This window comes from Microtus pennsylvanicus, chromosome X (assembly GCF_037038515.1).
Source record: "Microtus pennsylvanicus isolate mMicPen1 chromosome X, mMicPen1.hap1, whole genome shotgun sequence".
In the NCBI taxonomy this organism is placed as follows: Eukaryota; Metazoa; Chordata; class Mammalia; order Rodentia; family Cricetidae; genus Microtus; species Microtus pennsylvanicus.
Window position 1 is genome coordinate 17,567,218 of NC_134601.1, and position 24,388 is coordinate 17,591,605.

Sequence of the window (24,388 nt, forward strand, 5' to 3'; positions counted from 1 at the left end):
AAAGTAAATGTTGCTTTGTAAAACTGATAAAACATGATCTGGATTTGACACTGTTCTAATCCTTTGCATTTATTAAGTTACTGAACCCTTGGAACATCTCCATTAGGTGGGTAGGCTAAAATATTCTTCAATATAAGTAGCTTCTTATTAACTCCCTCTTCTCTATCCACCCTAGCATCTCCATACACAGAAGTATCATTGTTAGCTCTCAACTAATTCTTCCCCACTTCTACTTTTGACTTCCTTGACAACCAATTCTTTCCCTGCTGCCATAATTAGTTTCAAAAACTGCAAACTGGACCATGGCATTCCCCCTTTCAAGCCCTTCAATGGCTCTCCATGAGTTTGGAACAGGGTCTAAAAACTGCTTGACATGATTTGCATGATACTGTATGTCTATGTTCTCATCTCTTACCTCCTAGAATGTAATCTTACCCACAATTAAAACCTCTGAAGAACCTTTTCTCCCTGAAATACTTTTTACGTGCTTCCTTTTCCACCGTTGCTGGAATTGGTAGAAGCTACAGATCCTTACATTCTATGCTTCAGTATTACTTTATTAAGGACACAGTGCTGCCTTTTCTGTCCCCAGTTGGGCTTAGTCTGAATTTTTATTACTTTAGACCATCCTTTGTTATATCTCCAAAGCATTAAGTTCACCTGAAAATTACTTGTTCAAAATGTCCCTCCTGTTTTAGATGATACGATCCAGGGAACAGAAAAAAAGTGGGCTTATCTGATTTGCCCATTAATTCTTCAAAGTCTAACATCGTGAGCTGATATATTTCACATAATGAAGAGATGATGAGAAGAAGGAAAAAAATCTTTGATTCTCAAACAAGAAAAAATTTCATTACTGTGGTTAGAACTTGAGTATTTTTTTTAATTATTCTCTCATCCATTACATCCAGACTGCAGTTTTCCCTCCCTCCTCTCCTCCTAGACACTCCTCTCTCCCCAGATCCACTAGTCCTTCTTTTCCCTTCAGAAAAGAGCAGGCCTTCCAGGGATCTCACCAAACATGGCATAACAAGTTATAATAAGACTAGTAACAAACCCTTATATGAAGGCTGGAGGAGGCAACCCAGTAGGAGGAAAATGGTCCCAAAAGCATGGTAGCACATGCCTTTAACCCAGCACTTGGGAGGCAGAGGCAGGCAAATCTCCGTGAGTTCAAAGCTACCCTGGTCTGCACAGCAAATTCCAGAATATCCAGAGCTACACAGAGAAATCTTGTCTCTAAAAACCAAAAACCAAAAAGAATTTAAGAATTCTAAGAAGTTTTATAGAGATCAATCACACAGAAGTTCCAAAAGAAAAATGAACATTGAATTTCTCAGTTATGCCCATAATATTTACAGTCAAACCCCGACTGAAGGCAACACATCAAAAAAATATCATGACATCTATCACTCATACACATATGTTACATAGCATATCTTTATATAAGAATATAGTTAACAGCTAAATTATTTGTACTTGGCAAAGCAAGAAAATCATCTATATACTCACAGCCCAGGAACTAGAAAGAGTAATTCAAGAACTAAACCACCAAAGAAGGAACAACATCCTGTGTCATTTGCACACTCTCCTAAGGCTGATGGCCTAATTTACCACTGGTGTCTTCCTAAGAGTCAACTGAGTGACTCATAGTCCATTGGAGTTTCGTGCCCAAGTCCCAACACATGTATACAACATGCAGACATTGATTCGGAGCTGAGGCTGCTATCCCTACGCTATGGGTGGTGTCCTGCCTCTATTCCAAAAATCTGCCTTCAATGGTAGCCCTAAATGGAGCTGCAAGAAGACGACAAATTTGTAGACTAAAGCACTTTAGATTTGCAGTTTATTCCTAGTGTTCAAGTACCATAAACAGGAATGTGTAATGTGTATAGTTCAGGAAACCTGCATTTATCGAAAACTGGGGAATCTATAGACACAAAAGAGTCGGAATGATTCATTCATATATATGAATTTCCAGCCTGCAGTGCCCACTAAGCGTATAAGCAGGAGCATTTTTGTAGCTTCTGGAGACTGCAGTAGCTTTAGATTTCTGTACAAGCACTCAGAAGACAGGAAGAAATCACTCCACGAGTAAAGATAAAAGTGGGTTCTAGAATTGAGTGTTTAGTTCTTCCTGCCAGGGTGTTAAGGCAGCTGGAATGGCATTTGCACAATGAGATAGTTCTTGTAAACATTTGGTAAGCATACACCCACTCCCTAAGAGCAATAGAGTTAGTCTCAAGCTAGTTCCAGCTGGAAACTGAGAAAGATGGATTGAAAACAAACAAGAAGTTGGGAGATTAAAAAAAAAAGACCACTGAAAATGAACAATGTTATTAATGGACCAATGCAGAAAGCCAAGAAAGAAAATTAATGTGTTATTATGGGATCTTGGCACAAAATCACCACGGAGCCCTTGTGACAGTGGAAGAAAGCAAAAGGCTGATGTTGAAAGAAAAAAATCAAATTAAAAGACAGGAAAGAACAATAAATCCATTGATATGAGTACTAAAGACAGATCATAAAAACAGATAGGAAATCAACTTAGAAAAATAAAATGTAAGCAAAAGTGCAAATTCGGTTACACCAGACGTCCTAGTGTTTGCTAAATATTGCACCCAATATTGTCAACTTTCTAATATACCTTTCACACTCATCTTCTCTCTCCACAGGCCACCTTAGCCAAAACAGCCTCATGGGTCTTTTCATATTCATTCTAACTCTCCTTCTGCTGCATGAATCCATCCTTCACACAGCAACCAGAGGGAACAATTAAAATGCAAATCAGATTACTTTACTCCCTTGCTTAAAACAATTGGAAGGCTCCCTACTGTTTGTGGAGGAAAGACTGAATCTGGCTCACAAAGTCCTTAAAGAATTATCAAAATCTTACATTTTCAACCTCAATTCTTATATTAGTATCTCATGCCAGCCTCCTTTAACTCTCTCTTCTGCAACAGCATGGTTTCTAGCCAATTTAGAAATTGCTTGAAACCATAGCAAAAATTTCCATTAGTTTCAGTCCAAACCAACCAGAACAGTTACCTTCTGCCTAAGGATTAGTTGCTTCAGATCTATTTCAGCTTAAACCTCCCACCATGATTTTTCCCATACTTTTGTTGTTTCTCCTTGCTTCTACAAAAATAAAAATGTTTCCTGCTGAGATAGGAACTGCCACCAATCCAATCTCCAAAATTTCTTGCTACTAATTTGGGCCCAAGTTTTAGACAAGCCCAATATTCCTTTTCCCATAGTTAAAAAAAAAAAAAAGACCTGCTCAACTTCAGTGGATTCATGTCTTGTTCCTTTATATCCTAGGACAATAAATTCTCAGATACACAATCTGTTGATGTCAGATTCCCCTCTATATGCTGTGAATATATTTTATTATCATTGGTTAATAAAGAAGTACTTTGGCCTATGACAGGGCAGAATAGAGCTAGGCAGGAAAACTAACCTGAATGCAGGGAAAAAGAAGGCGAAGTCAGGCAGGCACCATATAGCAGCCAAAGAAGAAAGCTGCCAGAAACTTACTCATAAGCCACAGCCTCATGGCAGTACATAGATTAATAGAAATGGATTAATTTAAGGTATAAGAGCTAGCTAGGAATACACCTAAGGCAGGAAACGAAAGCACAGTCTCTATTTACAATCTGTGACTGCAAGTTCAACACACACACACAAAAAAAATAACCAAGAGCAGTTGGCCTTAACTCATGACTCAAATAATGGGTTGTGATTATCTGAAGAAGTTGTTATCCACCTAGAAATCCCACTATCACATCAAACCAGCAACATTTCACAGAGGAAAAATGCCCTATCTCAGTTTCAAACATAAACTATAGGGATTATTGCTAAATAATAAGGCATACATTAAAAACCAAAGCACAATCACAATTGTAGAAGTAAAAGGAAATGAAAAATATCCACAAAGCTAGGAAAAAATTAGCTCACTCACCCTTGGAGCTAAAGCACAGTGGGGTACCATAAACCAGTATTACTGGAAAAAGTGGCACGTTAGGAAAACTAAATCATTGCAAAAAACCAGAAGAGCCAAGTACTTCTATACAGGATAACTTTAAATATGCTATGAACAGTATAAGAAGCCAAGACAGCCAACTGAGGTACAACCTAGGAGGTCAGACAGATAAATATATAACTAGGGCTTACATCACACCACCCACTAACTCAAAACCTGGACTTCAGCTATCCTGAAGGAACAAAAGCTTCAAGCTGTGAGAATAAGACCTGCTTCTGAACTAACAGACTGATTGAATAAAACATAATCTAGCCAGACCTAGGAAAAATAGTGATAGCTAGGAAAAGAAAACCAGGAATTTTTTCCATTTGGGGTAACTATTCAGTGAGATAGAATTGCCAAGACTACCAAGAATGTCTGAGAAAATAAATAGTCAACAAATACAAAATTATAGTCCTGGAGAAACACAGCATTTGAAAAGGACTTAACAGTAAGTGGATTTTGCATCATCAAAGAACTAGGGGACTAAGAGCTGTGAAAAGCAGAAACAATAGGCTTTAAAATAGAAAAGCCACAGAAATAAGAAATGCTCATTTTTCAAATGAAAAATATGAATAATCCAAATCAAGACTGGTGACTCTGAAACAAAAGTTCAAATATTAGCATAAACTGCACACTCACTAGAGGCAAAGAATTATTTAATATTAAGGCCTGTTTGCAAAACGATTTAAAACAAAACATATCAAAGGAACTGATAAAATTAAAAAGAAATTAAGGTATCTAGACAAGTCTTAGACACTCCAACCAAATAGGAGTTCCAGAAATAGAAAATAGTAGGGATAGAAGAGTGATAATGGACAATAGCTCATACATACGCACTGTATATACATATAATATGTATATGTATATATGTATAAGCTCACATATGAACTTGTATGCTGATTTAAACATCATGCAACAGTAGTGGTGGGAAAAAGAGACTTGCACACACAACTAACTAGAAGAGAATCCTAAGAGGAATTAACTAAAAGAGACAACAAAGACATGGACAGAAAATTAGCAACAGAAACCTTGAAATAGCTGTGCTTAATGACGGTTGATTGAATTTGATTGTTTTAAGCTGAAACTGTGCTGAAGGACAATAAATTGATTTACTTTAATTCACAAAACATAAGGATAAAGAGATACAAAAATGAAACAATAAAAATTAATAAAAATAATAGTGTTTAAGACACCTTCAACCTCTGAAGATGATACTTATCCATATATTTTGAATCTTTTCAATTCAAGAGAAAGTATCTAAAGATATTTATACTACATCAAAACCCATCCTCTGTAGTTAATGATAATTCTAATAATTCTAGTTAGTATTTAATGGTTTGCTCGTATTGTGTAACCATTTCTGAGAAAACACAAATGTCTATTTATATCACCATTTCTAGTTTTGTTCTGTTTCTGTCCTATGTACTCACTCATAAGGGGCTTTTAGACATAAAGCAAAGAAAAGCAGCCTACAATCCACAATCCCAGAGAAACTAGACAACAATGAGGACCCCAAGAGAGACATACATGGATCTAATCTACATGGGAAGTACAAAAAGACAAGATCTCCTAGGTAAATTGAGAGCATGGGGATCATGGGAGAGGGTTGAAGGGGAAGGGAGAGGCTTGGAGGGGAGCAGAGAAAAATGTATAGCTCATTAAAATCAATAAAAAGGAAAAAAGAAAAGATGATATGTTAAAATTGATTATTATAAAGTATTCTGAAATTGTAAAAAAATAATGTCACACAATGCAGGAATAAGACAGGACTTCTCTATCCCTATGACTAATTAATATTACATTGTATAGTTTATCCAAAAATGATAAGAAAAGAAATAATGCATCAAGGTAAGAATTTTAAAGGACAGAATAATAGCCATCTATAGGCTAAATGAAAACATGTAACTGACAAGAATCAAATTTCAAGTATGAATCCAAATCTTCAACACTACCAGACTAAACCAACTTAAATAAAAATCACCACTATTAGAAATGGAAGTAAATATGGCCAGGCGGTGGTGGCACGTGCCTTTAATCCCAGCACTTGGGAGGCAGAGGCAGGTGATCTCTGTGAGTTCAAGGAGAGCCTGGTCTACAAGAGCTAGTTCCAGGAGAGGCTCCAAAGCTATAGAGAACCCCTGTCTTGAAAAAACCTAGGAAAAAAAAAAGAAATGGAAGTAAGTATAACATTCCACATTCCAAACATTACAAGGTTGATGAGGAAATCCCATGAAGAAATTTCTAATAAATTGCCAACTCTCATTCCAGAAGAACTGAATAACTTGTACAGCACTTTTATTATTAAAATAAAGCAAACTTACACTTAACTCTGATGTTTAAACCCTTCAGCAAAGAATTCTGTGAAGCTTTGAAACAATACTAAGTCTTCACATTAAAACTTTTGTGCAAAATCTAAACAGGATTATGAGGCCAGAATAACTCTGTATGATAAGTAAAAATTCAATACATAAAAAGTTAAACATACCTAATAAACATATGTAAAAATGCCCCCTGACAAAATAGGAATCAACAGATCCCAGAAATACATACCAAGCATTATATATCTTGACCGAGCAGAGTTTTGCCAGAGAATACAAGGATGACTCAGCACTTTAAAAAAAAATCACTGTTCCTTGTAGTAGTAGATCCAAGAAATACAGAAAGATCATCCACAAAACTTCAACACACTCATACCCAAACCCTCTAGCAAACAATGGCTAGAAGGCACCTTCCACAAATTCAGAAATTGCAAGTAAGTAAAAACTCCCAAGTTGGCACCACAGCTAATGAGAAAAAAACTCCTGTAAGAGCTCCTGTAAGAAGATCAGGAACAAGGCAAGATTTGCTTTAGTCAGCATCTTAATATTCTCTCTAGCTGCAATACAAGAGAGCAAAAGATGGATGGATGGACGGATGGACGGATGGATGACAGACAAACGTATAGATAAATAGATTCAAGTAGAGAGATCAAGACAAAGTTAGATAGTAAGATGGATACAAACTAGAAAAAAAATATAAAATAAAGCTATCTTTGTTGCCAGGCAGCTTAATCATCCATATAGAAATTAATAAGAACTTTAAAAGGCAGTAAAACCAGAAAAGTGAGCTTTATTAAATGCATAATCAGTTCGCAAAGTATAATTCCACTTATACACTAATGATAAGCATTCATAAGTTGCAATCTTTAATGGCACTTATGATGGCGTCAGAAAGCAGGCAGCACTTGAGAAGTGGCAGAGTAAGATGGTAGTCTCGACTATCTACTACTCCTTCCACAAAGCAGCATTTTCAACAACTATTGGCACATAAAAATATTTTCATAAAAGCTGAATGCAATCAGGGGAGAGTACCTGTTAATAATATAGTATTAAGAAAAGGTGTACCAATGAGAATGAGAACCATTTCGTACACTCAACCAACCCTAAGCAGCATAGGCTGGACAGAGAGATCATTTACTTCCGATAAAAAAAATTAGCTAAACATAATCTCTAGTCATAATTCTCAACATTGGACATACCACAGGGGAAAAAATAATCTTTGAGCACCCCTTCACAGTTACTAAGACCATGTCAGTACAGACAGCCTGGGCCTCTAAATATATCCCAGTGTTACACAAGAACCTGTAGCTGATACAAGACAGACTTGAGATCCAACCCACACTCTTGCCAGGGAACTACACTGACCTTAGGCTCTGAAGAGCCCACAGCAGCCAAGCCTAAGCATCTAAGAGCTAAGATCCCAACCTGGTACAGCATGGGTCTCGGTGGTCCTGTACTTTAGTGCCCCCTAGTGTTGCACAAGCTGTAGTAATTGTGGGTCTAAAGACCACAGCACAAACAACATGCCCAGAATTTGTTGAGATATGTTCTCAAACAATGCCAGAATGAAAAGACTGATATGAGCACCTAATTCTTCATCACACAGGCCTTAATACAGGAGAACAAAGTTCAGGTGCAATCAGGAGAACATGACATCACTAAATGGACAAAACAAAGTGCCACGGAATAACTGTAAAGAGAACCCAAATTGTCTAAGCAATCTTGAGACAAAAGAACAAAGCCGAAGCACCACATTATCTGACTTCAGGTTGCAATTTTGATCCTTAGCAATCCAAACAACATGGTACTGACTTCAAACAGAAACATACCCTGATGGAACATAATAAATACATGAGGCAGAAATCAATTCATGCATCTACAGAAAACTACGGTTTTTGACAAAGATGCCAAGAAGACACAATGGAAAAAAGGTTCATGGCACTATTATGACCAAATGTAGAGATGTAGAATGAAGTTCAACTCCAATATGAGTCAGATTTTGTGCTAGAACAAAATACCTGAGGCTGAGTGTTCATACAAAAAAAAAGAGTCTTATGTAGCTCATAGGTTTGGAGGCTGAAAGCCCAATATTATGCAGGCCCGCTTATAGTCTCTGGTGGAATCCTCTTTAGGTTGGAGGAAATGCAGCGAAAGCTGAATAGGGAGACTGGAAGAAAATCAGAGAGATTCAGGTGCCGGTCTTGCTCTCGTTACAACAATTTGCTCTCACAGGAACTAATTGGGCTCCTATGAGAAGTATGCTAGTATTTTACCTTCAAGGGAAGAATTCCAAGTGCCTTATCCCCTACTAGGCTCTTCAGTCTCCACACCTGCCGTTGGGATGAGTTCAAAGGAGCAGACTAGCAGTAAAATTGAAGGAAGCCCTTGGGCCTGGTCCTTGATATAATGCATGTAATACAAGGGGTGCTTCATGATTTCTGAGGTGTCCTTCAGTCCACTGTCTTTGTGGACAGCACTTACCTTTTTCCCCATGGTAACATCTTTAGCAAGTAGTTTGTGAGCCACACACTTGCACACCTCTTCCCACGCATTCCCTGCTCTTCAAGCTCTGCTCCCTTTAGCTCTGAAACCGTGCTGAATGCTGTCTAAAATACCCATAAAAGGCTTTTGTATAGTTTGTTTAGAAATTTCTTTTTCCAGTTATACTAATCACTTTGAAATTCAGTCCTCTATAAAACTTAAAGGCAGGGCCACAGCTCACTAAAGATCTTTGCAATAGCTACAAAGGTAGTCTTTATTCCAAGTCTAATGAGATACTCATTTGTATATGACTTGATTCCATGGACTCTGCATACTCTGAACCTCCATGAAAATTATGTGTAATACCGTTTACAGAATTCTACATTTTTGTTAAGCAGCTCCTTTGGACAAGTTCAATCACTGCTTATATATCCAATTGTGAAGGAGCTTGTATGTTTTCAGATAGTTATAGTAATTACTTGACTGTCAGTGCCAATTTTCTGTATTAATTTACATTTCTGTAACAAAATATCAATCCTGAAGCTTTAGAAGAAAATTTAATTAGATAAGCCTTAGAGGCTGAAAGTCGGAGATTAGGGAACCCAGCTAAATAGTCACTGGTGAGAGCTTCACCGTGATGGTATCAATATAGCAGTATATTATTTGTATTTTGATAACTAAATCTTGCCTGAAGACGCAAAGCTAAAGCCACTAGAGGTCAGGCAATGGTGACACACACCTTTAATCCCAGGATTTGGGAGACAGAATCCCGTGGATATCTGTGATTTCAAGGCCACCATGAGCTACACAAGAACAGTACAGAAACAAATCCAGGTGGTGGTGGCCAGTACTAGGGAGTCGTGCCTTCAGTCCCAGCACTAGAGGGACTATAAAATGAGAGGAGAAGTTTAGTCTGCTTAGTTTTTCAGTTGCCCAGCCTTGGTAGAGGTGAGACTTCTTGTCTAGTGGCTTGGCTTTTCTGGTTTTTGTTTGTCTCTGGTTTTTATTATTCAAGCTGCATTATCACCAAGGCAGGCTAGTTACATGAGAGTGTATTGTTACAGAAAGAACAAGTCTGGTTACCACTTGTTTATCTCATCTAACTAGCCAATGTCCCCAAGAAAAAAAGGCATAATCCATTCTAAGAGTGGTGCTTCTGATGATTTAAGTGTTTGCCGCAAGGTCACACCTCTTAGAGGTTCCACTACCTCCAAAGAGTGCCACAACCACTATCACACAGGCAGTCAGCACTTCTAAAACACACACCCCTCACCAAGTACAAAAATCAACTCCAAGTGCATTCAGCATGAAAATGTAAAAACTAGAGCTATAAAACCCTTCCAGACATCACAGTGGAAGAGTGTCATGGAGTTACTCTGTGCAATAAAAGAGTGAGCAACTTAGGTGAGAATAAACAAAGCAAGATTCCCTCAAAATAAAAGTTACACAACAAGTCCATTAAGTGAAGAAATAGCTGGAAAAATGGAAAACAAAAAATATTCGCAAGATATACATACATATATATAATAAGGTGTTAATACGCAAAATATATAAAGAACTCAATTAACTCTAAAATCTATGAAAAACTCAATTAATTTGGGAAAATACCAAGAGCCTGATTAAAAGTTTACAAAGAATTTGACAAGATATCTGTGAATAATGGTCAAAAAATATGTAGCGCAGTATTCACTCTTACTAAACCATGAAAAAGATTTCAGCGCTGCCCTCACATAACGAAGGCTGAGTGCTGACAGAGTGTTGGTGGGAATGTAAGTTGGTATAACTGCTATAGCTATTAAAGAAAACAGTAGAGAGGTTCCTTAAAAGCTGAAAAACAGGATTGCCACATGATCCACCTAGACAACCACTAACATATACATATAAGTAAATGAAACTAGTCAACACTTATACTGTGTCCATTGTAACAGCACCCACACTAACCAAAAACAGAATCAACCCATGTCCACCCACAGTTGAATGAATAATCTATCTAAACCTAAATCAATGACTTAAAAACCCTTTATACAGAATTCTACAACAAACTGAACAATCATTTTGAATTGAGTCAAAGACTTTTTATATTGAAGATAGCCAGAGTACATTGTTAAGGAGAGGGAAATATACTCTTCAGGCCTGAGAGTAGGTAACAGTCAAGGGGATCATCATGTAAGGCCAAGAGTTCTTAGAACCCACAAGGTATCAGTCATAATACAAAAAAATCAATAAAATGAAAGTATAAAGCACAGAAGGAAAAAAATTTTTAAAGCATGCAGTTTGTAAAGGGTTTTTCACATGAGTACACATCTATCTCTCTGTGTGTACAGTAATAATGTTAGTATTTCAAGCATTAATGTGTAAATTATTAAAAATGGGCATTTCTCCAAAGAAAGGATGCAGATGGCTGAGAAACACATGAACAGATATTCAATCATAAGGAAACAAGGAAATACAAGTTGAACCATGAGCTACAACAACACATTCTCTAGAAAGACTGACAAATCAACCTGTAGACGATTGCTTTCTAATGTAGCAACAATAAAAATTTTAAATACAGTATTATTTATATTATTAATAAAATAAAAAAAACAGTAAGCCAATGCGCTAGTTCAGTGGCACTTGCCAGTCTTAAGCCTGATAACCTGAGTTCAACCTCCAGGACACACATTGTGTAACAAGAGAACAAGCTCCCACAAGTAGCCCTCTGACCTCTACATGTAGGCACTGCGGTATGTGCACATGCTTGTATACGCACACACACACGCACAAATACATATAATACTTTTCGTGTGTGTGCATGTTATTATTTTTTGCAAAGGTAGTAGTAGATGGAATATAAAGTGAGGAAATTTTTTCTGCTTTCTATTCTCCCTTGTACTCTATTATGTCATATTAAGAAGAAATCATTACAATATCATTACATGTATGCTATCATAGATATATTATTCTTTCTGTTTTATTTATATTTTTGAAATTATAATTTAATTACAACATTTCTTCTTTCCTCCCTCCAAACCCTCCCATATATCTCTTCCCACTCTCATTCAAATTCATAGCCTCTTTTCTCACTAATTGTTATTAAACATATATATGTTTTAAATAATATTTTAAAAATATATACAAATTTATATCTACCACAAAAATTGGTTTAAAGTGGTTCATAGACCAACATGCAAAACTGCAGAACTCTTAGCCCATGGTGTTGAGGGAAAGAAATCTGCTCTACAAAAGTAATAGTCTATACCTCAAAGAAGTGCAAACTGCTAATACTGAGATAAAGGAAACACAAGTCACGGGTCCAATATGGGACTTATATTCAAAACTTACAAACAAGTTCTTAAAATTCAAAAATCAGAATAAAACAACTCAGTTTAAAATGACCAAAAGATTGCAAGATTAAAATCAGTGTGAACTATGTAACAAGTTTGAAGCCACTGAGGGATCCATATTAAGTTCAAGGCCAGCCTTGAGAGACAAAAGAACTAAATAAACACATCACTAAAACTATTACCAATGGCAAATATGATTATGAAAAAATGTTAGGCATTGTGTCATTAGTGACTTGCAAAGCAAAATATTCAAATGGTACTAAACATCTATCAGAATGCCTGTAGTACTAGATGTTAATCAAATGCTAGCAAAGATAGAGAACAACAATTGCTGCTGCTGAGATGCCATGTCAGCTAGACACCTTGGAAGACTGTCAGTCTTACCATGTAACCTAGCAGTTGAACTCCTTGCAATTCAACCAATGAATTCAAAACTTTAAACATAAATGTTAGTGACAGCCTGTTCTTTACTGTCAAAACGTGAAAACAACAAAATGTCTTCCACAGGTGAATATACTGTAACATCCCAATTCAGTAGAAAATTACTCTTTAATAAAGAGTAATAATAAGTTGTCAATCCATTAAAAGACACTAAAGACCCTTAAGCCCATACCGACAAGTGTAAAAAGCTACTCTGAAAAGGGCAAAAGTATACAGAAAATAAATGACAAATGCCTCATGTCATATTTTTGTCTTGTAATACAAAATAAAAGGCAACAACATGAAAGCAAAAATGGGAAGTATTTGGGAAGGAAGAATTATCCAGTAGAAAGAAGGAAGAGAAGATAACATGTCAAAATGAAAGTCATTTTGTACAATATAATAAATACTAATAAAAACAAAATGTACTCAGACACCTACATACAAGCAACATTACACTGCCTGAGTAGGTTGTTTTATGTTTTTAGTAATTAAAGTGTGTGTGTGTGTGTTGCGGGGAGGAGGCAGAAATCCTTAATAAATAAATAAATTGAAAAAAAAAAGAAAATAACTACCTTGTGGCATAAAAAGACTTGTAAAATTCAAATGCTTGTGTCTATAAATAAAGATTTACTGTAACAAAAAAAAAAGAAAGAAAGAAAAGAAACATTAGCCTGTGAACCCCAGAGCAGAAACAAGGGTGACAGATGGCCTTCAGTACCCTCATGTTACATACTATTGGCCAATGCAATAAAAAAAAAATTAATGAAAAAAAAAAGGTCACACATTGGAAAGAGAAAAAAAGAAATGTATAGGAAGTTTTGGAGGAGGAAAGAAAAGGGGGAAATGATGGAATTGAATTATAATCTCAGAAATAAAAGAAATAAAATCAAAAGATCAATATTAAGTATAGGCTCAGATGGGTGAGATAAATGAATAGGTAAGTCACAGGGAACTTTTGTGGCTGTAAGAAAATACAGTGGTGACAACATGGAATTATGCATGTTAAAACTTATATTTAACTGCATGAAATACTTACCCCAAATGTCAAATACGGATTTTAGTTAGTAATAACATATCAGTCCATCAATTGTAAGAAATGTACCACATCAATGCAATAACTTAGTATTATAGAAAACTAAGGAGGGGTCATTATAGTTACCTTCTGAAAATCTAATTATTTTTTCTTGTAAAACTAAAATTGAAACAAAGCTTATTAATTTTTGAGAAAAGTTAAATTTTGCAAAAAAATATATTAAACCATCAAAACCAAAAATTTAGTACTGGGTGTGGTAGTGAATGCCTTTAATCATAGCACTTAGCAGGCAGAGACAAGTGGATATCTGAGTTTCAGGCCATCCTGGTCTACAGAGTGAGTTCCAAGACAGCCAGAACTATAATAAAGAAATTCTGTCTCAAAAAAATTAACAAAAAATTAAAAATGCTAACAATCTTTGAATTTTTCTATATACTTTGCAGAATTAAGGTATAAAGGTATATTATACACTCAACACAAATAAACAAATTGATGCTCAGTTTTTCAACAGTTAACAGTAAGTAGGAGAGCTGAGGTGATAGGAATTATTTAAAAGCTATAATAATATTTAAACTTTATAGCTAAGTCAAAAAGAGGCAGACCACAGGAATGGAAAGTAGACAAATTTCCTCGAAGAACACACTATATATAACAATTTAGATATATTACACAACAGTGGGAAAGAATGAATTATTCACTATTTGCTGCTATAAAACAACTGAAGAGGAAAACAATTTAGGAAATTACCTTACATCATACAGCAACATAAATTTCAGAGGGATTAAGCACTTATTAAATTTCAAATAAAGAACTGCAATATAATTCATGAGAAGAAATTACACATTGAGAAATGGATATAATTATGTATAACTTAAGATTGCTGTATATAAAAGTTCTTTTGGAATGCAGACAGAAAAAATATTTTCACAGTTGTAAGAATGGTTCTATACCAAATATAGAAAAATGAGTAAAAATCATTTAAATTCTCAACAGAAATATATATAAAAGGAAACAAAATAAATATTAAAAATACATCCACTATAATAAAAAGAACAAACACTAAAGTGATGTTACTATTTTGCCTGTAAAGTTTGCAAAAATATAAAAGGTGGTCCTGGTGCAGCTATATGAACAGCAAAACAATCTCAAATGAACATCAAGTGATTTTAAAAGTTAGGCCCATAAAAACCTCTTAACCCATTTCAATAATTCATTTAAAAGATATTTATTATGTAAATTTAGACATTTTTAGCTACTATCGGATAAAATCGTCAAGAAAATGGGGAAATCCTGTGCTTACTTTCTAAGGTATGTGTCTAGTATAGAATCTAGTTATGTGATGATGCAAAACTGAAGAAGAAGAAAAGGAAAAAGGAGGTTCATATTGGGGGAGATGAGTTTGCATTTTCAATAAGCTCAGTATAGAAGACTTTACTACACTAGCATTTGAGTGGAGTCCTTAAAGAGGTAAATTTCGAAGATATAAAATATAAAGATATTCACAATGGAAAGCAATTCCAACAGTCAATATTGGGGCTGTCAGATAATGATGGCATAAAAATTATGCAACTGTCAAAAATTTTGGAAATTTATTTAATGAGGTGAAAATTCTCAGAATGTAGTACTAATAAAAAATAGTTATGAAACACAAACATATGCGCAGTCAAATGTGTATGCATCTCCTGTCTCTTTCTCTGTTGTTCTCTCTCTGTGTATCTCTCTCTCTCTCTCTCTCTCTCTCTCTCTCTCTCTCTCTCTCTCTCTCTCTCTCCTCTTTCTCTCTCACTCTGCCACCACTCTTGCCCCCATGGACCAGTCTCTGCCTTTCTCTTTGTCCCCTTCTCTGTCTTCTCTCGCCTCTTCCAATAAACCTCTCAAGTGAGCCCTGTTGCATGCACGGCATAACTTCTTTTTGCAACATCTTTTAAATTATAACAACAAAGCCAGTAGGTTAGATTTAGAAAACGTGTTTCAGGGAAAAATGAAAACTAATCTGCTAACAATAACTGCTGCATACCATCAGGTAGTGATTAAATCATCAGCTAGTAGACAGCCTTTCCTGGACCCATTTACACTGAAAACAGGTGTTCATATGCACTCAGTGATAAGAGTGCTGGACACGATCACTAAGGATCATGCCCTTTCTGAACTCTGTCTTGTACTATTTTTAAAAGTTATTTCATGTTATGATCACTTACATAATTCCGTCTGCAAGCACCCTTTTTTCCTTTCAAGAAAGCATTTTCAAAGTGAAAATTGCCCCTCTAAATATACAGCCTGGAGATTTTTATTCTTCCTTCTGTGGATAGTGAGGAGATACACTGTGTACAGACATCAATAACTTTCAAATCATGTTTCAAGTACAAGTATAAAAATGTTTTCCTATTACCAACCAGCATTCGCCCCTAGGAAGAGAACACCTCGACCATTCTATTTCAGCATACAAGATAAACACTAGACTTCTGTTTCCCAGTGTCCTGCACCATTGTACACAGTTACTTTCCCTGCTTTCAAAATATCTTTATTGGAAATAGCACCTGATATCTAGCTTACTCCAGATCTTAGGAGAAAGTGCCTTCTTTAGCTCTCAGGACAGTAACAACTTCATCCATCTTAGAACTACAACAACAAAGAGGTCTCCCCATGGCGTCTTCCAAAGGCTCAGGATACTTTGTCAAAATGTTCAGTGTTGCATCAGTTGGTGGCCAAATTTGAAATATGTGTACAACGTGATTAGAACACGATATTCTACAGAGCGGGACAGTAACTACAGAACCTTGCAGCTAAGAAAGTCTTCATAAATACTCCAACTTCCCAATTATATAGTTTTCAAAACTGAAGCTCATACAAGACAAGTAAGTTGTCATCAGAAACTAAGTCAGTATTCAGATCAGAAATAAATTATAAACTAGGCTATCAGAAATGCATGTTGAGAGAGATTTTTTTTAATATATGATTCTTCACAAAAATGTTTTCTCTGTCATGTACCTTTTTCTACAAATTGCTAACTATACAAAGTCAGTGATCTAAGGAGAGCACTGGCACAATGACAATGTAAGTTAAACTAATACATATCATCATCTGATTTTAGAGGAAGGTTATACCCCGGTGGACCTAAGCTTAAAGGAAGGGATCTTTCCTTTTCCTACTATTGCAGTACTATCACCTGCCCAATATCTGCAAAATGGTTATGTATGATTCAACTTAAATGTTAGTGAGCATGTGAGCTTCAGAGTACAAAGGATTGTTTGCACAAAATTAAATAGTATTTGTCAGTACTCAACTCTTCTGCAAAATACAATAATAGTGATCACATCTTCCCTCTTAGAATAGTACACTCTCCTCCACACAAAAACCATAATTTATGATCATGCCATTCAATAGCTTGTAAAATTAAGTCCTCCCTCACTGTCTAAACCAAAGTGGCAACAATAGCCATATTTTGTCCACCACTGTATTCTCCACTGAGGAAAAAGGATATACATTCAATGAATATCATTCCAAATAGCGAATGGCTGAGGCCAAACCTCTCTTGCAACTTTACCCCCTTTTCCCTTTTCTAGCATTCATGTGGGGTCTCTCCTTCGCTTATAACCTAAAGATAAACAATCACCAAAATATCACAGTTGGATCTCTTTTCCTAGTTCAAAAATCAAGATACAACGACTGTCATACTGCTATCTCCACATGACTTCTTTGCTGAGCTCCAAACCCACATTTCAACTGTATTCACTAGCTCTTGTTGGGATTCAGCAATACATTACTCTCTGCATGAGTTTAGGCAGATCAAACCATTTAACCTGTCTAGATCAGATTGCCCACAAGTAGTGCCACCCATCTCTTTTGCATATAAATCTTTTTTTCCAAGTTGCCCTTCAATATTGCTTGTAGTCAAGTTTTCCACCTATTTGCCAAATATTCCTCACACATGTTATTTCATCATGCACAACTAGGTACTTTCAAGCACTGTTGTTTAAAGTTTATCTAATCTTCAATGCACAGTTCACAATCCACTTCCAGTAGTGGTCCTTGTTCCCCTTGAAGCCCTTTGCCTCCTTTTATGGACTTAGATCTTCCATTTCTAATACTGGCATTGCTTGCATTTTTCTTCTCCTTCCTACTTGACTCTGTCATCTTAGAGAGCAGAGACTAGGTCTAACCCATTCTGTCTCTCCCACATTTTCTTCCGACTGTTGTAGACATTTAATAACCTTATACCATGTGGATCCAGTTTAGACTGTCAATAACCCTACTTAAAATCCTTTTATCAGGAAACATGATTCCTGACCAAATATTTAAATCCCTTCAAAAGACTATATATCTCTCATCTCAAACCCCAACATACACTTTCCCTCTCTCTCGCCCTCCCTCCTTACCCACTTCTGTGTCCATCAACAAAAATGTTTCACCACTGCCATCCTGATTCATATGTCCCTCTAGGTAGCTTCAATAGCTCCTCCTTATGCAAATGATAAGCTTGCTATATCCTCAATCTTTGCTGTAACCCCAAGTTCTCTATTACATAGTATCATAACTCACCCCCATATTTATGCTTCATGGCATTCATCACTAAAATGGCATAGTTGTGTGTTACATGAGCACCAGCCTCTTCCCCATCAATGATAAACTTCAAACAAGCAGAGAACATGTCTCTTTTGTTCACCTTTTTAGCCTCTGCACAATGCCTAACTATAAGCAAATGCATTGAGAATGAGAAATATACCAGGTAGAAACAACTGAATTGATGAAGATAGTTTGACAGCCACAATACTTGAACTACCTGAACTGTGATCGGTGAAACAGCAGTATATTGAAATGCTATGCCCCCACCCTAAAACCCCAACTCAGAATTGGCATTTTAAAATCATCCCAGTGGGCATTATTGTGCATTATTGTATGTTAAGGTCTGAGAAGTACTGGCCCTGGGTGGCTTCTGAAGACCTTCACACCCACAAGATTTTATAAACTTCAGACTTCACTTTTAAATGTGAAATACTCTGGGGGCTACTGTGCACCAAATCATTTTGTAAATGGAAAAACTGAGACTCTTGAGGGGAAGTCCAGTGTCTAAGGGAACCGACAGACCACCAGAGCCGGGAGTAGAATCCAGGTTTGCTACCTGTGCTCTGTTCTAGCAGGGTTTATTCCTTTCCTTTTTGATTGTACTGAATCCCCTCCGTGATAGCTGCCATCCTTAGTTTTTCTTCCGGCTTCCATATCACGTATGAGTCTTGAAGTCACTACCATTTCAAATATCTCTCTACTAATATTTCCCCTTAATCTTTCACTCTGGAATCCCCTATGCCCCATACTTACTGTCTAGCTATTATGTTGATCTTCTGTAGTTTTAGAACCACTCGTACAAAGGGTTCTCAGTCTTTATAAATACAAAAGAGAACGTCGTTGCTTGCAGCAGTCAGATGACAGCAGATAGTCTTCCGAGGACTAGACCTTACACTATCAGAGCTGCTTGGCAACGCTGTGAAATGTGAGTTTGAAGCTGTCAAGCACGAATAAAAAGTCTAGTCTCCAGAAGTCAGCCCTGATCCTTTCATTTGGAGTCTTGTCTGACTCAAGACTTGAGGAGAAGGTATAATCACCATCTTCAACTAGCTGAAGAAAAATTATTAAGAAATAGCAAGTTTCTTCCAGACACTTCCAAAGAACCAATGAACAAAAGCCACGGGCAATTTTTACAAAATTTTTGACATACTTGCTCAAAAATACAAAGAACCACCTAAGGAGCTCCCTATCATTGCAGGGAATTTAAATAGACAGTAGTCAACAAATGGGGTGCTGAGAATGTACTCAAGAACTTGGTGCAAATCAGAGCTTAATGGCTTTTAGGAAGCCTTCTAGTTGGAAAGTTCTATAATTCACAAATGATTGGCCAAGCTCTCAGAAACAGCAGGATCCATTTCTAAAAGATATAGTCTGAAGCTAGATGCAGAATGACTGTGACTGTAACCATGGAAAAGTAAAGTTTTTCTAGGCATCCTTTGCAAAACAGAAAGCAGGCTGGCCAAAAGCAGCCTTCTAGGGCCTTTGAGAAAGCCTAGGTCCCACACCATTCCCAATTGCTATTGCTCTACACAAGGTCACTAGTAGCTCCTCAAAGCTAAGAGCTGGCATTCCTGCTGCTCCTACACGTGCCCAAAAGAGAAGCACTGGTGCTCCAGAGGCCTGTGCTTTCATTTCCCACTGAAGTGGCTGTGCTGTCATCGAACAAACCACTTAAGCTTGCTGTACCTCAGTTTCCTCGTCAGTCAACCAAAGATAATAGCAATAAAAAGCTTCACAGGTTTGATATAAAAATTCAAGGTAATACACATTAAACCATTAGTCCAGATCAGAAACATTAAACACTTAAAATGTTAGTAATTGGTACAATTTGTTCTGCTTTTATTACCAGGGGCATGACAGTGTCACTAACTCCAGAGAGAAGCCTCTATCAAGCAACAAGACCCTGTACTTTCCAAGTTAAAAAGGTTACAATAGTTTCAGTCCTCCCTCTCAGAGCTTCTGACAAACCAAAGCTGAGGAACCAACCCTAAATAACCCATACTATTCACAATGGAAATCCTAGCTACTCACACTCTCCTCTCCTGCCCAGCAGCCCCTCCCCCAGCCACAGCAGGGGTGGGCAGCCTGCTGGGAAGAAAGCTCTTCAAACCAGCAGGTGTTTCTGTCCTCCTCCCAAGGACACATCTAGACCTAAGAAGATGCCCACCAGTGGGGGTGGGGGGGTGTGAAATTTGCATTCATGGTTTAGGCGCCAGCACAGCTACCTGGGATCAGGGGTGGGATGCAAGTGGGGCTTCCCTCACTGAAGCAAGAAAAGCCTTCCAAGTTTGTAGAAGAACTCAGGTCCAACCCCACAGTGAACCTCTAAAAGGAAGGGGGAAGGGCTCCACCTGCTTGAAAGGAAGCAGTTATTTACAACTTTCTACTCACTTGCATCTGGGGACTGCAATAGGGAGAGAGGGAAAGGGGCTGCTCAGACTCCTCCCTCCTTCTCTTTTCCAGCAGCCAAACACAGCTGCAGGGAAAGAGTTAAAGGAGGGAGCTCCAGCCATTATCCCATCCTTGATGCCTAGGGCTGTCTGGGGGGTCATGACAGTGCTGTCTGCTCTGGCTAGGGGTCACTCTGTGGCTTTCTGCAGCAGCTGTCGGGCCCCCCAAGCAATTTGCAAGGTCAGTGCTGACCTGCTTCCAAAGAGGAACACAACAATTCACTGACAATGAAGCAAATCGCGTATACATCGACCACATCACAACCCCCCCTCCTCAAACCAGGTTTCACCCCAGCGCCTCCCAGCCCAAATGCCGCCTCTGGGCTTCCACCAGCCCCACTGGGAAACCCAGGAAAGCATCACAGCTGCAGAGCATGTCTCGCCTCCCGACCAACCCAAGGAGACTCTCCTAACAGGGGAGAGATGCTATCAGGAAAGGAGTCCTGAGCTTGGGGGAGGGGGAAGAAGGGAACATCTCTGTGTCTTACCGAGTGCCACAGTCACTTCCCTCGAAGCAGAGAGGAGAAAAGGATGAATGAACTGAAACAAGTTGGAGGCTAAGCCCTGATAGAACGAGGCTTGTTCTCTTTCTCTAGGTCTCTGTCCTAGTCCCTATCTCAGTCTGTCTCTCTGCTTTGCTAGCTAGCTAGCGCGCGCTCACGCTCTTCCTCTCTTCTCTCCCTCCCTCCCTCCCTCTCTCCCTCCCTCCCTTTCTCTCTCTCTCTCTCTCTCTCTCTCTCTCTCTCTCTCTCTCTCTCTCCCTCGCTCCCTCTCTCCCTCTCTCTCCTCACTCTCTTTCTTCCCTTCTCTCCCTCCCTCTTTCCCCCTCCCTCAGTCCCTCCCTCTCCTCTCTCTCTTTTTTCTCCCTCCCTCTTTCCTTCCCTCCCTCTCAGACTCCCTCCCAACCTTTCTCCCTTTCTCCCCACCCCCTTAGCTAGCTTTACCACTGCCTAGTGCTGAGCACGCGGCTAAGCTGGGGTTCTGAATCCAAAGCTGCAAAGGCTTTAGATCTGTGATTGTTTTACGAAAGACTAAAGTAGTATTTCATTCCTTGAGGTTTCCAGCAGAGAAATCAAGGGAAACTCAGAGAGAAGGGGAGGAACGGGGCAAGCAAAGGGTAGAGAAAGAGCAAAAGGCTAAGAGCAAACAGACATAAAGGAAGTATGGATTACCAAACCGCTGTGAGATGCTTACTTCCCTCGCCAGGACCGAAGAGTGAGCTTCCTCTTCTCTCTTCTTTCTCTTCCATCCCTATGGGCGTGCCTTCTAACCCAGGCTCTGAATAAAGGTTTGACAATCTTGTCTGTTCAGATCCCATCTCTGAGGATAATAATGAACTCCAAACAAATGTACCTCAAAAAAGTTGTCATTCACACTCCACTAAGAAGAAAGAGTTTAGCCACACTGATCTCCTAATGACCTAACTTCAACCCCACCCTAAGGAAGAAAAATGTGGACCCAATTAAAAACAGTCAGCTCAAGCTTTCCTCCAGGGAAAACAGGGCAACAGCAGGTCCATAGTGCTGAAGAGAATATAGAAACCCAAGAGAAGAAAACTGAGTAATCCAAAATATAAAGCAAAGGGTGGAAGATCAGTCTGGGCAATGCAAAGCAGCTGTAACAGAGACAGAGAATATTAAACAAAGGATCTTAGGTTTGAGGGCAGCCTATAAAAATTACTGTTCCCTTGGGCAAGTCATTGATAGCCTTCAGAACCATCAATGAGTAATTAAAAGGTGATGAAGTATATTGTCTTAAAAACCCTTCTAGATCTAGCCATCTAAGACCTCAAAACAGGGAACTCCTAGATGCAAGAGAGGTTGGTTCTTAAACAATGAAAAACTACCATTTTTAAAGACTCTCCAAAAGTAAAGTCTTTAATGACTTAGCATTCTACTGTTTTGTGTGTTTCAGAAGCAACATGAATGTGGACATGTGTGTAAATAATTACTGCTATCAAAAACCACTCTCTACTTATTCAGGATGATTAGCCTAAAATATTTTTTTTTGTTTTCTGTGTATGGTTGTTTTGCCTGCATGTATGGCTGTGTTCCACCTGTGTTCCTGGTGCCCAGGGAGGCCAGAAGAGAGTGGCAGATCCCCTACAACTGGAGTTACAGAAGTTTGTGAGCTGCCATGTGCTTCCTGGAAAGCAAACGTCACTTCTCTGCAAGAGCAACAAGTGCTTAACCACTGAACCGTCTCTCTTGTTCCTTTAAACTTTTTAAAATTCAAACCTTTTAATAATAATTTCTGGCCTATTCAGTCAAAGAAACTTAAGGACACTTAACTGGAAATCAATTAGTCCTCAGTAGAGAAACAGTACCAGAAACCTGAGTAGGTATTTAAAGCTTTCATAGTGTTCCATTTCTATTTAAACTATAGTGCTATTATCTTTTAATTAATGCCTAATACTCTCTAGTTCTACTCATCAAAGTGCATATGGCACAACTATACATCTATGACAAAGTATATTTCATCAGATCGATTATGTAGGGAGGGGAAGACACATAAGCTTAGAGTATGGAGCTGAAAGAAAACACGCCTGAAGGAAAAAGAAATCACACACAAGATCATGGTGCATCAGTGGTAGACTCGGGACTAACATCTAGACTGCTGATTCCAGGTTTAGCATGTTTATCCACCAAAAAAAAACCATATAAGTTGTGCATAAAGCAAATATGTTTGTTGACAGATACCAATGCAAGTGCCTTCCAATTTTCTTATGTATAGATTTGTTTGTACAAATGTCCACCTAACGCAGTGGATTAGTAACCCAATAGAAAGGCATGTAAGCATCATTAGGATGTGGTGTTAGTTTTCTAGAACTTACGTACCAAATGGCAATCCTTTCAATAGCATAAATAAACAACAATTTATTCTGCCATTATTCTAAAACCAGAAGCCTAATTGAGCTGTTGGCCCAACAACACTCCCTCCACAGGCTCTGCCTTGTCTCTTCCAGCAACTGTTGGATCCTGCCTTTCCCTGTCACACAGAAACATCACTCCAATCATTGCCTATCTTCAGTTCTCCTCTTGTAGCCCTGTGTGTGCAAATTTACAGTCACACCAAACCCAAGATGATTTCACTACTAACAACTTCCACAAAGACTTACCACTTAAATATGGTTACAACCTAAGGTTATGAACAGATAGGAATTTTAGTAGGACACTACTCAATCCACTGCAGTTGTTAACTTTTTATTTTTGTCCAAGATACTGAACAAACAAATAAACAGGATAATATCTTTTGTTTTGTTTTGTTTTTTAAGACAGAGTTTTTCGTGCAACAGCTTTGGATGTCCTGGATCTTGCTCTGAATACCAGGCTGGCCTCTATTTCACAGAGATCTGACTGCCTCTGCCTTCCAAGTGCTGGGATTAAAGACATGCACTGGCCTCGCGACTTTGTAGATATCGTGATACAAATTATTTGGCTGAAGATGCCCTCAAAACATTCCCCCTTAAGTCGTATAATTTTGTTATCATATGTTCATTACACAGAACAATAAACTTCTTCCTCTGTGGCGTTTTCATATATGTACATGATGTTTATTAATGTATTGACCCACCATTACTCTCCATTGTCTCATCACTGATTCTATTCTTTGTCTCAGATATTCCTGGTTTTATGCCTTACCTGTTTTTTGAATCAAGATAATAATATATGGCAAACCATGCGCCGCTTGTCTTTTTTAGTATGGTGAACACTTAAAGTGACAATCTCACTTTTTAAAAAAAGACATGGAAACTAATGGAGAATATGAAA

General features: G+C 37.9%; 1 protein-coding gene across 1 annotated transcript in view; it reads right to left on the minus strand.

The window, feature by feature from the left end:
- Gabra3 (gamma-aminobutyric acid type A receptor subunit alpha3) overlaps positions 1 to 21,413 on the minus strand; it is a 210,764-nt gene extending 189,351 nt beyond the window's left edge. Inside the window, exon 1 of the mRNA XM_075957520.1 lies at positions 21,107 to 21,413. The gene's annotated coding sequence lies outside the window, so the exon portion shown is untranslated. The remainder of the gene's footprint in view (positions 1 to 21,106) is intronic.
- Between the last annotated feature and the right edge of the window lie 2,975 nt (positions 21,414 to 24,388).